The sequence below is a fragment of the Coffea arabica genome, chromosome 8e, assembly GCF_036785885.1.
Source record: "Coffea arabica cultivar ET-39 chromosome 8e, Coffea Arabica ET-39 HiFi, whole genome shotgun sequence".
In the NCBI taxonomy this organism is placed as follows: Eukaryota; Viridiplantae; Streptophyta; class Magnoliopsida; order Gentianales; family Rubiaceae; genus Coffea; species Coffea arabica.
This window is the reverse complement of record NC_092324.1, coordinates 34,894,956-34,907,082: the sequence shown is the minus strand read 5'-3', so window position 1 is coordinate 34,907,082 and position 12,127 is coordinate 34,894,956. Positions and strand designations below refer to the sequence as shown.

General features: G+C 33.5%; 1 long non-coding RNA gene across 1 annotated transcript; it reads left to right on the top strand.

Moving 5' to 3' along the window:
* LOC113702779 (uncharacterized) lies at positions 1-610 on the top strand. The gene is made up of 2 exons (XR_003451265.2): positions 1-218; positions 363-610. It is a non-coding gene; the product is annotated as an uncharacterized lncRNA (long non-coding RNA).
* The last annotated feature ends 11,517 nt before the right edge of the window (positions 611-12,127 follow it).

Below are 12,127 nucleotides of genomic sequence, written 5' to 3'. Positions count from 1 at the left end.
GTCAGATATTGCACTTGTGTGGATAATCAAGATTTTGGACAAATTTATAGTATCTTATTCAGTACAATACTTAATGGTAGCCCGGTGAAACTGGAATCACTTCTCAAATACTGAGTGCTCATAATATCTGTATTCAAGATCGTAACAATCTCCCACTTTTGCTTCCCAACGATCCTGTGAGCAAGACAAAGTACACAAGTTTCACCGAATTCTTAATGGTCAGTAATTCTTTAAAAAACTCATTATTTACAGTTATTATTTAGAACTATTCTAACCTTGTTACAAGACTATTGTAGGGCATGCTTTTATGAACACTGAACTTTTGATTTAAATAATTTATTGCTTGTTTCAATGATTGCCAGACCCCCATTGTGACCTCTGTGGAAAGGTTAAAGAGCAGGACTCTCATGCAATTAAGCGATGAAGAAGTGCAACTACCTACGATATAAATGGGTAGAAGCTAATTGCCTTCCATGAATATGTATGCTAAGCTGATGTATCTTATGACCCTTTTGGAACTGGATTGGAACAATGTAATACTAAAATGATTGTTTTACTTTTATATTAGATAGTAGTTTGAGAATTGCAATCAATGCAGAATAGTTTTACACCTTTTACTTCTATTCAATTGATTACAAGAAGTTATATATTCATCGTGGTGTCCCAACCCTATCTGCCGCAAACAAAAAGTGAAGCATGTCCCAACAGTAATGAACTTTGCTTCTAACACAAAATTCTATATGTCCCACTAGTAGTAAAAACTTCATAACTAATGAACTTTGCATCCAACAGTAATCCCAAAAGGAGATAATTCTATACAACACAAGTACAAAATTCTACGCAACACAACTCATAAATTACTAAATATTTGTCAATCATTTATTACAACTGGTTTTTTCGTCGGGGAGGGATATTTAACAACTCAAGGATGGATTCGGCCCATTCGTTATGCTCGGTTGCAACCAACATAGACACATATTGCACTCGATACTTCCACATGTTATCCTATCCAAGCATTGAAATAATCAGCACCACATGTTATACATTAGTCATCATAAAAATAATTGCTACCAAAAATTTTCTATAAATCAAAATAATATATATACCTCCGTAATGCATATGCCTAATCTTCCATTCCAGTGCTCCAGAAATTTTATTATGAACACACCACAATCATAGCTGAAACACGAGGTATACATTGTCATGGCAACCAGATTGTAGGACATACAAGTTTTACCTTACCATCCTAATAATATCTTCACCACATATAATAAAATAAGGTTAAAGTGTTATGTCCATGCCTACCATATTCAATTAGGTATAGATAATTCCAAAGGGCTATCTGAAAATTTTGGAAAGAAACATGTATAAGTTATCCATATCGAACATTAAAGTCACCTACTTTACAAGTGATATCAAACTTTCTGTTACTACACAAATCAGATGCAAGTCAAAATATAAAAAACAGTGCTCTAAACGATTACTAGTGTACAACTCGAGGCCCATATTATAACCACATAGGATGTTCCACCCATCCCCTCCATCTAGTAATCCTTTATCTAACAAATAGAACCAGGAGCTATATTTGCTGAAACTATGTCATAGCCATGCAGTGATCACTGAAAACAAAAAAGCACCGCCTTTATGTTACTATAATTTCTTTTAATGAAGATTTTACTTCAGAAATCTGAGTCCTAAGTGGCTTTATTAGATCACAACTTAGCATCAACAATTCAATACTCCACTCAGAAGCCAACATTCACCTTCAACAAGATCAGTGTAAATGTCATTAATGTGATGGACCAACAGGCTACTCAGTCTTGCTACAGTGATATTAGGCATATATATCTATGTAGAATTTGAGTATTCTCAAACTCTTAGATATTAGACCCACATAATCCTTATTCTGTACATAACGAAGAATATAGTTTCAGGAAATATAAGGACATATGCTAAGATATGGTGGCCAAGATTATCATGTTTAAAATGTTTTAATGATTTGAAACAAATTTTCCCACAACTGATAAAAGAAGAGCAAAACTTCTCCTAATTGAAAACACTTTCACTAACTGCTTTGCAAAAAAACATAAGTAATCATCTATCTAGATAAAGTCCACAACATCAGCCTTTCTCAGCAAGCTCATGTCTGAGAAATTTAAGCACAAAAACTTACCCTTTTCTGCGAGCTTTCAACCCAATACTTATTTGGCTTTGAAAACCTTAGCACAGCATCACCATCCTGAAAATGATAGCAATGCAGCTTAAGTTCTCATTTTCATTGTCTTTCCGCATCTTCAGTTATAATTTTGGGCTCAAGCCACGATGGTTTTAGATAGAGTTTAAGTTGATTTAATCAACTACTTGAAAATTTTAAATTTTAATGAACAAGACAACAATGGCAAAGGCAAAAGAAATTTTTCAAGCTTCTAGAAACCTTAAATTCAGTTTGCCCATCAATAGGCAAAAAAACCAAATATTTTAGCATATCATGATTGCCAAAAGAAAAAAAAAATTTACAATTAGCTTGAACAGAATATAATGCAAAATTGAACAAAACAGGATCAGATTTTTTTTTGACAATTTCTCATCTTTTCCTTTCGTTCTTCTAATATTGCGGGTTCTTTGGACTGATTACTAGATTTTCAATAATTTCGCAATTACATAAATTAATTAAAATCAAAATTAAACCACAGCAACTTAGGCAGCAAAAAATTGACATTAAAATTGAAAAGTTCAATCAACATAATTGAGAGGGGCAAAGAAAAACCCTAGTGAAAACGGAGACATTACAGGAGAAATTACTAGTTTGTTACAAGATAAAAATAAAAAATCAGGAAGAAGACATTACGAACCTGTAATTTCTAGTTAACAACGAAATTATTACTGATTACGAACTAGTAACAATGAAATTACTAGTTCGTAATCTAGTAACAATGAATTACGGACTAGTAACAACGAAATTACTAGTTCGTAATCTAGTAACAATGAAAATACAGAGAATTTTGACCCCAATAAAAAATAAAAAAAATGTCAAAAAAATGAAGAGTATCAATGTTGTTGGTACATTACAAGGGCAACATAGGAGCAGAGAGTATAAAAGATTCCATCTTACCTTGGATTATGCAGTTTCTCCTCCTCCAAAAAACACCGTAGGTCTTCTTTAGGACGAATTCAGGCAGTTGTTTTGGAAATTAGCAGACAACGGGGAGTGAAATGGGAGTGATTTTGTGGAGTGAAATGGAAGTTCTTTTGTGAAGTGATCTTTTGCATTAGCAGACAACGGGAAAAGGGTTTGGGAAATGGGGAAAGTGAAATGGGGATTTTTGATAAAAAGGAACTTTTCATTAATTATTTGGGCGGGATAAATTTGACGCCGTTTGACGATGATGCTCCATCAGTTTCTACAATTTTTATTTTTTTATTTGCCACTCAATAAAACGACGCCGTCTTCTTCAGCTCATATAACTTTGTGACGTGACTTTGTTTTGGCCGTTGATGATGGCTCACCACATCTTGGCCATGAAAAGTTTATGAGCGGTTGTCTGATAACCGCTCCAGCCCCTCGTCCTTGGCACATGGTCTCCAATCTTGAATTGAAGTCATCAAAGGCAGATTCTCAACTGCATGGATAGTCTTCTACTCCTATTAAGATATTAGTATATCTTTTTATTAATACCTTGAAAAAAGGACTTGTTGCTTATTAGGATTAGAACTCTTTGGTTGGATAAGTAGTTGAGTAGGAGTAGGAAACAACGCGAGGACTATCGTTTCTTTATTCTTCCTTTTATCCGAACGAGAGACTAGTTAGCAGGGGGTATCGTTTCTTCTTAGGAAGAAACAAGAGAACCGAATTTGTTTTCTTTTTCTATGGAATTCATCTCAATTGGAGAATGGCGACAGCAATAAATTCCAATGTTTCGCGTGTGGCTTTTTCCTTGACGATGAACTAAACACTTATTTCTAGTCAAGAAGCAATGGAGCATTTGGTTCATCTAAAATTATGAGAACGAATTGATTATATTTATTTCCTTTATTTTATTGGTATTCGTATGTCCTCTGATTTAATTTTTTATGGTTATTATTTTATTTGAATATCAAGGGCGTCCCGGTATTTAATTTAATCTAATAACTTAAAATTAGTTAGAGCAGTTTAAATCCATAATTATTTAATTACTTTAAATTAGTGGTGTCTAGCGTGATTAGATTTGTGTCAAGAGAACATATTGGTTAATTTAAAATAACTCTCATAATGTATTATTTGGTTAGAACAGGGTTCTCTAATTTTTAAGCCCATTAGGAAATTGAACTGTACAGTCGTACCTAGGGTTATTTCTTAATTAGGGCAGTAGTTAACGATTGTACCTTGATTATTAACACAGTAAGGAGAAGTTGATTGTCATCGCGTATTTGGCAGTTATAACTTATTTATCAGTGAGTGAATGAAATTATTATTGCATCATGATCAGTTGAGTGAACCATCTCTGAAGTTATTTTTTGACTAGAGTTTGTCTATTATTACTTCCATTTTAATAAATTGTCATTTAATTTTCATTTGTTTATTTTATCTAAGTTATTTAATTATTTTCATTTTTATAAAATCCCCCATAATCTAAACTCTAGAAGGAACGAATTTTTTCCAATCCCTGTGGATTTGACCCTACTCATGCTATATGCAAAATTTGTATTTTATTTGAGTAGGTATTTATTATTGCACAAACTCGACTCCTGTCAATTTTTGGCGCCGTTGTCGGGGATTGGTGCCTGATTAATTTGTTTCTTTTTTGAACTCATCTTATTTTTATTTTTATTTTTATTTTTTATTAGTTTATGGCGGCTAACATTCAGTATTTTGATGATAGACTGGATTTTATTCCTAGCAGAGGTAATGAAGTTCGTGGCTTTTCTAATGATCAACATTTAGATACACTAACCTCTCATGTAGGTTTATATCATGGCACATAACCTGAATTCAAATTATGTACATTCATAACTGCTAATATATATAAAAATTAATTGCTCAATTATTAGCGCATAAAAAGTTAATTCAAAATAATAATATTGAACACAAGATATTACTTGATTTGACAAATTAGACCCCTACGTGTAAAATAAAGGGTTAAATTCCAAAAGAATCCATGAGGTTTAGTGAATGTTCAACTTACCCTAGCGAAATTCCAGGTTTAAATTCCAAAAGAATCCATGAGGTTTTGTAAGATTTGAAATTCCAGCGAAATTTGTCAAAAGCTGACCAAGTTCGTGATCAACACACCTTTGGTGCAACTTTATTTAGTAAAAGATTTTTTTTTTAACACAAAGTATGACTTTTTTTGGTGCAACTGAGATTTTAAGCTTTATAAGGAGGAAGGAAAAGGAAGAGTTTTTGAGAGGCCAGCCAGTGACCTCATGGCCAGTTGACTAATATTTTTATCAGTTAAATTGGTTCTTTTTATGAGGGTAGCATCCCCCTTTTGTAACTAATCCTTGTAAGGTCAAATGTTCATATCTATATAATGGTATCGTTTGTTGAAAAAAAAAATAAATTGGGTCTTTTTGACATAAAAATAATGACTTGACTTACATATTATCCCTCTTGGCGTAAGATAAAACGCGCGCAAATCATCGTCTACCATTGGTCCACATCGTCAAGAATAGAAAGCACCTGATTTGGAGAGAAATTGGGCTTTGTTGGTTCACAATGAGTTTGTTCAAATTGGCAGAAGTGGTAAAACTTTTAACTCTGCAGTTCAATGCTGTTATTTAGTAGTTAGGGAATTAAATTATCTAGCTTTTTGTTATAGTAAAGGGAAGATTACAGAATTCGTTTCTTCTGTCTTTTAAAATGTCTCCTTCAAGCTGCTGAGAGAGTGTCAGAACTGGGATGTGAGATACTAATACAAATTTTGCTATTATTAGGGAAACAATATTTTGAAGATTATTGATTTAGAAAAGCCACCGCTACTTCAAAAGTTTTACAAATCACGACGAGGATTAAATTGAAGTTCTATATCATAAATAGGTAAGTTGAACACAGCGACGAAACTAGGAATTTCGTTTAGGAGGGTGAACAGTCGAATATATTACAAATTAATGTTTATTACAAAATTTTAAATTTCAAACTTGGAATAAAATTTTAATAATCAATAACTAAGATGTAAACTGTAACAGAAGAAATTTGACAATGAAAAAAAAAACTTGCCTTCAAAAAGTGGAGTTTCGCGAATATTCAATGCTTGAAATAGATTTAATGGAGTTGGAAGATTGCTGCTTGATCAGAGAGACAAAAGTCAAATATTTTTCTTGTTTATTTTGACTAACATTCCTAAATCATTTTTTAAGTTCAAGTCAATTTAGTATCATAAGAAATATAATAACTACTAATCATACATGAACATTAAAGTGATAACGATAGTAATATAAGAAATCTAAGAGTTGGATTACTAGAGGACGTAATTATAAGTAGAAATTAAAGACGATTTCTTAGCTGCTATTTAAAAGTTATATCAAATACTAACAATATGCAAAGATTAATTTTGTATTTATCATGTGCTAAATAAGGAAACTAAGAGTTGATATTTTCACAAAGAGAAATTAGGATATTTAAAAGTGATAATGATAAACATGTTGGGGGCAAAATGATAAAATTTGCTTTAAAAATTAATAGTCAATGTACAAATTTGGGGGCCTATATAGATTTTAGAAAACAATGGGAGGGGTGGCTGCTTCTACCTGCCTCTCCGCAAAAAAACCAAACGAACTTATTGCCTAAAACTTGGAAATCCCAGCCGATCCAGTCGAATTTCACCCCCAAACCAAACTTGGCAACTCCACAAAACTGTGAAACAAACAATCCCTCTCCGTATCAATGCCATGATTTGGCAACCTATCAGCCGGTCTATTCACTTCCCTAAAACAGTGCAAGATGCCTCGGAAATGATTCCGAAATCGAAGAAGCTCCTGCAACTCTCTCTGCAGCCACCACGGCCATGAGCATACGCCCTGAATCATCTAAACTAAAACAAGAGAGTCCCACTCAATATGCAAATCCAAAAAGCCCCGAGAGAGGCACTGCTGAATTCCAAACACCATTGCTTTGGGCTCCGCGTGTAAGCTTGTCAGTGGGGCAAAGAAGCAAGAATATCCAAACATGAAATTCCCGTTGCAATCGCGCACCACTCCTCTTCCTCCGCTTCTCCTTGGGTTTCCTCTAGAGCAATCATCGGAATTCAACTTGTATCCCCCTGAGGGAGCAGTCCACTTGAACGGCCTCGTCAAGATAACCCTCGGTCAACCAGCCAAAAAACAATGAAACTCCTCCCATGAAGCAAACGAACATGGCAATGCTAGAAAATGCTCATGAAGTAGCTCTCGTAACACAGCGGAATTGATCCTGGTAATAATATCAATAATTGTAGTAATGTTATAAAATCAATCAAATGATCCCATTCAAATAGAGAGAATTTTTTGATTTACAATGATGCCACAATGGAATTGATCCTTGTCTGCTTTATATTAGTGCTATTCTGTCGTCAAACTTTTTAACGAGTTTTTTTTTTCTTATTGAATATTGCATGGATTTTCTATCAGCATTATTTCTACACAAGTAGGTCTAGATTTACAATGCATATTCTCTGTTTACTGTTGACATTTCCAACTTACACCTATCTGTATAAAGCGTTTTTACATAATTAGTAGATAACTTTAATTCATATTGAATCTCCATTTCTTTTAAAGTTCCTAATGGGTAAAATTTTGTTGTTGAGGTCGTATTCCTTTCTTTTTAGACATTCGTTCTAAATCTTGGTTTGATATTGGTTTCAATTTTTGTCTTTCTCAAACTAATTGAAACTACATAGCTGCGAGTTTTCCACTTTTTGTAAACAAAGCTTTGACTTGATTACTAACTTGTAACTACATTATTAGATTTGATATACCCGAGTTTATAACTTCAATGGGCGTCAGGAAACATGACGATACAGTATAACCAACAAGAACATTTAATTACTCTTTTGTTTTTGTTATGTTCTTTGACTGAACACCATATATAGTGTTCTCATACTTAGGTCTAGGGTGTTTTAGAGTCTTAACTCCTTAATTCGGCACCCTCCGCTTCATCTCTGCCAATTTATCTTGACTCTTCGTGGATCAATTCTTTAAGCTCAGCAGAGGCGTCCCTCTTTAGATTAATCCCCTCTGTATGTAGGGAAATATGGAAAGTTAGGCAAAAAAATAATCTTTCTAAAACTCTGAGGGGTATCTAATTAGGGCTTTTTCCAATGTGAGCGGGCCTCACAAATTCCATTTGTAGCAATTTCATGGTCAGGATAAAAAGTCACCTATTAACGGTTAGGTTCAAGGTACACAAGCAACTTAAGTAAACCTGCAAAATTACGTCGTTTTGTAATAAAAAAAATTGAAAAAACAAAATAAACAACAAACGGACTTGGTGCTTCCGTCAGGATTAATAGTCTGCATGTTCTAATTAATCGAAGAAGAGTCCAACGAATTTTCAATTTTCATAGACAAAGGGCAATAGTTCAAATTGTTGGAGAAAGATTTCAGTTTTGTGCTTCATCTTCTTCTCCCCTGTCTCCATTAGAGTGTGCAAAACATCCCTCTTTATCTTCTTCCAACTCCCATGAATCGGTTAAAAACTGCAGCATAATATTTCCATTTGTGGGAGATATACCTCTTCTTGTGTTTGGCTTTCTTCTTCTCCCCTATCTTCACTGGAGTGTACGAAATTTTTCACTTCATGTTCTCCGTTCTCCCATGGATCTGCGGAAAAAATGGAGAGAAATATTGAAAGCAAGTAATAAAATTGAACTTCCAAGCAAAGAATAGAAGGTGGATCTAGAAAGTCCAAGAAGGAATCTCACGGCCAAAGTTAAGGTATTAAAGTTGTTCCCTAATTCATATAGGTTCTCCCCTATTCTAGTTAATATATTTGAAATATTGAGTTAATTTTTTTTGAAATGCTATCTGCCATTTTTTTTTGACTAATATGGGATGTCCTGATAACCTTGCAATTAATCAATGTGTAGAAGCATGTAACCCAACAACTTGCACCACATGATTGAACTATTACACCCAATAACTAGTTTATTACACCTATAAACTGCAATTTTCTATTGATTCTTTTTTCAGATTAAGTAAACATGACTAATATGCAATGTTTTTCCCCATAATTTTTCTTTTCTATTTCTCTTGTATTAGTTTCTTTTTGTTTTTTTATTTTTTGGGTCATTTTCAGGGGGTGGGTGATGGGTGGGTTATGGTGCAATAACGGTTATTTACTCTGCAGATTATGAAAATTATATTCACTTCCAGTTTGAGCTATGCCCTTTGTACTTTCCTGGTTGAAAGACTATGTTGAAGCAAAATATGTTGTGTATCCTTTTGACATATATAGAAAAGCATCTAATGGTAGTTAAGTTAATGAATTGTTATGAAACTTTTACATTGATAAGTTTAAGTATTGTGAAAAATTTCTTTATAAGTTAAGGTGTTTAACAAATTAAAAAATATGAACGGGTGTTATAAAGGGAGTAATTGACTATGTGTGAAAGCAATGGACAGATCAAAAAGAACTACTTTACTTGCAATTTCCTTTATTCTTTTGGGTAAGTGATGTCCTCTCATTTGACCTACGGAAGAAAAAAATTAGGGTAAAAAACAAAAAAATCCCTTGTGGTAAGTCTAATACACAAAAAAACCCCATATAGTTTCAAAATATACAACATGACACCTCATACTTTGAACTAAATTGTAAAGGTGACAGAATCTGTTAAACTTAATGGAAATGACTTATTGGAACCTAAAAAAAAAAATTTATATCAATTTTTTATCAAATATACCTATTCTACCCCTTAACCCTCAATTCTCTCTATTTAGAGAATAAAACAAATGATTTTTTTGATCTATTTTTTGCTTAATTATATCAGGGCATTATGGTCATTTCGTCCATTTCCATTAAGTTTAACGGATTCCGTCACCTTTACAATTTAGTTCAAAACATGAGGTGTCGTGTTGTATATTTTAAAATCATGGGGGGTTTTTCTGTGTATTAGGTTTACTACAGAGGGCTTTTTTGTTTTTTTACCCAAAAATTTAACTAGTTGATGAATGTATCAACTCTTTATATTGGATATGAAATAAGGATTTCCATTTAACTTGTAAGAAGTATGTAGACGTTAAGATTATTGTATATAAGATTAAATCAGCCCTTACTAACTAATTGTTTATCCACAGATCACTTGAAGTTTTGGAAGAAAAAGTCTGTTGGCATTGAGTTTCCCAAACATTTTAGATCTCACCTTAGATCAATTAAAGGTCTAGCTGTGAGTTGTGCCTTTCCCTTTGTCATGTATCTTGTGCACTTCTTGATTTCTACATCATTAATAGTGTTTGACTTAAACTTTTTCATCTTCGATCACACTTGGAATATGAGATTATGAGGTTAAATAGTGTGAGTGTATGCTGTGACATTGAAAACTGTAGCTTCACTTTCTTGTGGCTATTCCTATTCCTGAAATTTGTTTCTTTCCTTCAAGGATCAAAAGTAAAAGTGTTGAGTATTATTGATCTTTTCATTCACAAAGTGTGCAATAGTATGCTGTTAGTTCATTTGTAAAGCTGAAATAGAGAATATTGAGTTAATATTTTTTGAAAAATATTTAGTTAATTTTAGTTAATATATTTGAAATATCGAGTTAAGTTTTTTTTTTTTTTTTTTGAAATTCTATCCACCATTTGTTTTGCTTTGCTCATTAAAAAATTAGTAAGATTGGTGAAGGGGACAAAGTTGGACTATCAATAGAGGCGTATAGTGTAGAAGCATTACTAGAGAAATTTCTCAAAATTACTAAATGAGTATAATGTAGTTTTGCTACTACTGTGCTTCATTGATTGGTACTGACCTTGTAATTCACAATTGTGCATTAGTGTACTATTAGTGGTTCAGTAACTAAGTAGTGGCACTTTGTAATTTTGCATTGTTTATGTGTAAATGAGCAGTTATTTCATGTGAAATGAACTACATAAATATGATTAAAAGTTGATGTTGATATGTAGTGCTAAAAATGCAATTGAAAGTGAAAAGAGCAATTAGTGACTTTGTATTATTTATGAATTAGGGGGATGGACCCTGGTGAGGATGCAAATTTGTAGTTATTTGGTGTAGCATTCTAAGACTAGGAATGGAGTTTGACTCAGAGGAAGATGCTTATGATTTTTACCACTCTTATGCTACAATTGTTGGCTTTAGCGTACGATAGGAGTATGGCAATAGAAATAGTGACAAAGTGTTAACATCAAGCGTACAAGTGCTTGATGTTGGTACTTTAGACGTCAGGTTGCCAACAACCTGAATTATTTCTACACAGTGCAATAAGACTGTAAGGAGCAGATAACAAATATTTTTCGGGTGGATACTCAAATGAGGGTTGATTATTCAGTTTTTGGTGAAGTAGTCACATTTGCCACAACATATAGGACAAACAGACAGTGCAGGCCACTAGGAGTTTTCATTGGTTTCAATCATTACCAACAGATGGTTATTTTTTGTGCGGCATTGTTATATGAAGAGATAGTTGATTCTTTCACATGGTTGTTTGAGTGTTTTCTACTTTCTAGAGGCAATGGTGAATAAGCATTCAAGAACTATATTCACTGACCAAGACACTGCCATGGTAGCGCCTGCCTCCAAAGTTATGCCAGAGACTTACCATGGGTTGTGCACTTTCCATATTAAGCAAAATTTTGTGAAGCAGCTAGCCAATCACTTCAAGACCAAGTCATCACTTTACAGGAAGTTTATGGATTCTGTGCACTGGATAGAAGATGAAGATGATTTCAACAGGATGGTATGAAATGATGGCCAAGCACAGTGGGGCCAAGAACAAATAGCTTAGTGATATATTTGAATTGAGACATAAGTGGGCTAGGTAACATACAAAGGAATCGTGGACAGCAGGAATGAAAAGCACCCAATTTGCGAGAGTTTTAATTCGAAAATAAAGGGGTATTTGAAATTAGACCACAATCTGCTACAATTCTTTAATCACTTATGCACTGTGCTAGGGAAGAAGAGGCAAAAAGAATTGGTTGCTGAGTATGAGGCACGACAGAA